The following is a 4,351-nucleotide window of genomic DNA, read 5'->3' on the forward strand; positions in this document are numbered from 1 at the left end:
ATAAGATTATAAATTTGATAAAGGTAATAGTGTGGATACAACAGACTTGTATAAGGCCTTTGACTTGGTAGCGCATGAAGCTTTGATTAAGAAACTAGAATGATGCAAAATCAACAATGCTCACATTAAATGGTTAAACTGGCAAAATGATGGGTCTCAACATAAATGGGGAATCATTCAGAATGTTTTTCCAGAAGTCCCACAGAGATTTGCTCTTGGCTCTTTGCTGTCACACTTTATCGGTGATCTGGAAGAAAACATAAATTCCTTACAGATGCAGTTTGCATATAGTCTCAGAGGGCTACCCCTCTGAGACTACCGACCATGCAAGGCATTGCGTTTAGGCATGTGGAGTGGAAATCCATCGAGTACATGGGGAAAAGAAAAATTTGCACAGATACAGACATCATATTACTCTCACAGTTTGCACATATCCAGCCCCAGTGCAAACGAGGGCAGAGCACTGGTTTGGGGTCTACTTCAAGCATCTGAGGTATTCACTGGGTGCCCCAGGGTAGGGCTGCCAGGTGTCCAGTATTGGGACTCTCTTCCCAGTTAAAAATCTCAAAGAATACTGGACACACCAAAGTTTAACTTCAAAGTAGGGTGTGTGTAGATGTGTAGAAGCAATTTCAAAGTTATTTTTGTGGAGTAGAGACAGCCACTAGGTCTTATGTGGATTGAGCTGGGTCTCACTGAAAAAACTCTTTGTGCCCTTCTAGCGCATTTGAACCCATTTTAAAGGCCAGGCACAATCTGCTCAACAATAAGTTGCTTACAATAGACAGCAGACCTATTCTTATAATGCCCGCCAGCACACCAAGCAGTAAAGCCCCTCATTCCATCCCCTCTGTAAAAGATGAGCCTCCCAGCATATTCTCCCAGATATTCAGTTTCCGGGTAATCCAGAGAAGAAACCTGCTGCTAAGCGTCTGCAGAAAGACATTTCCCACACTCCATCAGCTTCCTCTTGTTTGTTACAGGAGCTCCAGGGTGAGTCCTCTCACTGATGTTGGGAGGGTGGGGGGAGGGAGACTGTCACTGTTAATCTACACCCAAACCATTTAGGATTTCAGTGGTTAAAAACAGCACCTTTCACTGTGTTTGAAAACTTGAAAGCAACCAGTGCAGATCACAGAGCACCAGTTGTATGTTGTTTGTACGACATTCAGAAGCAAATCAAGATTTAGCCCTAGGTTGCTTGTACCACGGTAGTCCAGTCTCAACATGAGAAAACCATGGATAAATGCAGCAAGGTCAGTACCTCCGTGCAACACTTATACCTTACCAAGTGCAGCTGGGGAAAATATAGTCTGAAGTCATCACTACCTGTGTGTCCAGCAGCAGCTTCAGGTCCAGCAAATCTCCTAATTTGCTAACATCTCACAAGTGGCAGCCCAATCAGAAACACACCCTATCGTCTAGTTGCTTCTTCCAGTCTACCGCTATTATTTCAATCTTACTTGGATTGTGTCTCAGCCAGCTAGTTCTCATCCAAGCCCCGTCTCTGGCAGACGCTGAGTCATTCATTCCACTGCAACATTAGGATCAGACTGATAACAACCAGGCCTGAGTGTTCTCTGCAGCATGGAAACACAGCAAGCCTCCCAGACTGACTTGCCCAGCAGCCATCTGTGCACAGAGCAGGAGAAATGGAAATGGTGCTAATAGGCAACCGAGTGGCAGTGTAGGTCGTCCGTCATGTCCGACGATGACATCTTGAGCTTGCACAGGTTCATTGGTTGTGGTCTTGCATGTGGCTGAGGAGTCCAAGCGTTGAAGGGCATGGGCGTTCACAGTGGGGGCAAGGGAATTGTCCTGGCTCTGTTGGTGTGGCTGCTGCTGTTGTAAGGCACCTGAGTGGCAGTAGGGCTTTGTTTCTTCCAACGCACCCCTCAAAACGCAACTGTACCAGCCACTGACTTGGCCATGCCAAACATACGTGGCGGGGAATGGCATTTTCCTGTTGCTTGTAAAATCACCATTGTTCAGTTTTGTCATCTCATGGGTAAAATAAAAAATTGGCGACGTTTTCAACCACACTAGTTCTTCTACTGCAGTAAGAGGGTTGAGTCCTATAGCTATTCAGGTATCTACGTTGCCCCTGTTGCCATGGCATTTGAGCCATTTGAGGTACTATGTATGCCACAAATTGATGGCAAGCACATATTTTGCTTTTCCTTTTATTCAGTTTCTGTGAGTCTGCAGCCAGAAGAGTGGAGTGTGGTAGAATAATGTCCTAGTCCCAGATGAGGACTGAAACACACAACATGTGATATTTATGCAGTAGAAGTTGATAATAACCCCTCTGTCCACCCCTTTGTCAAAGCAAGGATATGCTTTTACTGGCAGCATCTTCTTACATCAAATGAAATCCTAGAGCTCTCAGTGAAAATCCCTCCTAAGGTCTCTCCTGTCTTTTATCCCATTATAATTAGCCTCTGTAGAAGTAGCAAAAGCTCTGTGACTGACTGATTGTTCATGCTCAAATCTGTGATTCTCAGTCAAGAGAATCATTTATATTAGAATAGAGGTAACTTGAGAGACTAGAGGACAAAATGAAAATATGGGCTGCTTGCATTTCCTCACTGTCTTTGGGGAGCTCCTTTAGAAGCCAATCAGAATGCAGATTTTAACATTTTAAAATCTCACATCCCTAAATCAGAAGTGTAGTAAATCAACTTTTACAACCAAATGTGGATGTATGAGGTGCACAGAGCCTTTCCCCCTCCTTCCCACTGCCCTGGAAAATGACCCTTACCACAGATACCCAACCCCCTGAATGCACACAAAGAGAGGGGAGGGAAATCGCTAGCACAGCCAGCATTTACCCATACCCCCAAAAGGGGTATGTACCTGACCTTGCCACGCCCTTTGTACAACTCTTATTATTTGTATTTCAGAGGTACTTAGAGGCTCCGTCTGAGTTCAGGGACCCAGGCTGCTAGGTGTTCAGACCAACACGTGAAGCCATTTGCAGTGGACAACAAGAAATTTTACAGGTTCTACCAAACACAGGAGAACTAGGTACTCTTGAGTGCCCTCTACAAGCCGATTTTATCAATTAATTATTAACATATCTACAGTCACCTCCCCTCTCTGAAATACTCCAGTAGCCTCTCTGAGTGGGATTTTAGTAAAATTAGGTGCTGTACAAATACACAGTAAGAAATAGTCCAGGGGCCATAATAATATTTGATGTGGGGACACTCCAAGAATTTGCTAAGTGGTCTAGGCACACACTTTTCTGTGATATTAATGGAGTCAGTGCAGGGTCTGGTAGGGGGCTTGGGTGCAATAGAGGATTCTGGTCTGGAGGAGGGCTGTAGGAAGGAGTGCAGGGTCTGGTAGGGAGTGGTGACTGGGGCAGGGGTGCAGGATGGGGTGCAGATAATTGGGGTGTAGAGGGTTTGGTTTGTAGGATGGGGCAGGGGTGCCAAGCACAGGCTCCACTAGGCAGTCCCAGCCAGCAACCCAGCAGGACGCCTTGGGAAAGCTCCCTGCCTGCCCTGTGCCCACACGCTGCTCAAAGTGGCTGGCTGCTGAGGCCAGTGTGTGTGTCTTTATATGAAGCCGTGTGTCCCCTGAGGTGAAGGTGGCAGCGGGTCTCTGTGTCCTGTATGTGTCTGCTTTCTGGCCAATGGGATATAAGGATTGTGCTGGAGGAGTGGGCAGTGCATGGAGACCAACCACAAAGGGGTGCCTATTATGCAGAGATGCACATGCTGGCCCCAGCAGCTGGCTGCTTTGAACAGTGTGTGGGGATGTTGCAGGAAGGAGTCTGCCTGAGGGGCCCACTGAGCTGTGGGACATTGGCAGCCCAGAGTATCTTGGTAGGCCAGAACTGAATGTTTGGCAGGCGGAATCCAGCTCACTGTATTTTGCCCTCTCCCCCACCCCCGAAATAGTCCCTGCTCTGAAGAGCTTACAATTTAAGTAGATAAGATTGACAGCTGTTGGGAGAAAAGACGTAGTGTCTTCGTTTGCCAGGGAGGAACTGAGATGCTGAAATTAAGTGACTTGACAATGGTCACTCAGAAGGTCTGTGGCAGAACCAAGAATAGACCCCCCCAATCCCCATGTCTCAGTCCAGTGACAACCACAGAACTGTCCTCATCTCTAAAGGGCCACGCTAAAAGAAATACATTTTCTCAAGCTGTTTCTCACACTTTCTTTGTCTGTTTCCCACATCACTCATTGAAGCCTGTGCCTCACTTTGACTTCTGCAGACAATATGCTTCTGATCGTTGCCCCTTACATAGTATGCCTCCCCAAATCTGCACAGGAGTACTGGCTCTAAGAGTCAGAATCGAGCTCTTATGGCAGAAGCAAAGCTGCACTCTATATTAAA

The sequence above is a fragment of the Carettochelys insculpta genome, chromosome 1 (genome assembly GCF_033958435.1).
Source record: "Carettochelys insculpta isolate YL-2023 chromosome 1, ASM3395843v1, whole genome shotgun sequence".
In the NCBI taxonomy this organism is placed as follows: domain Eukaryota; kingdom Metazoa; phylum Chordata; order Testudines; family Carettochelyidae; genus Carettochelys; species Carettochelys insculpta.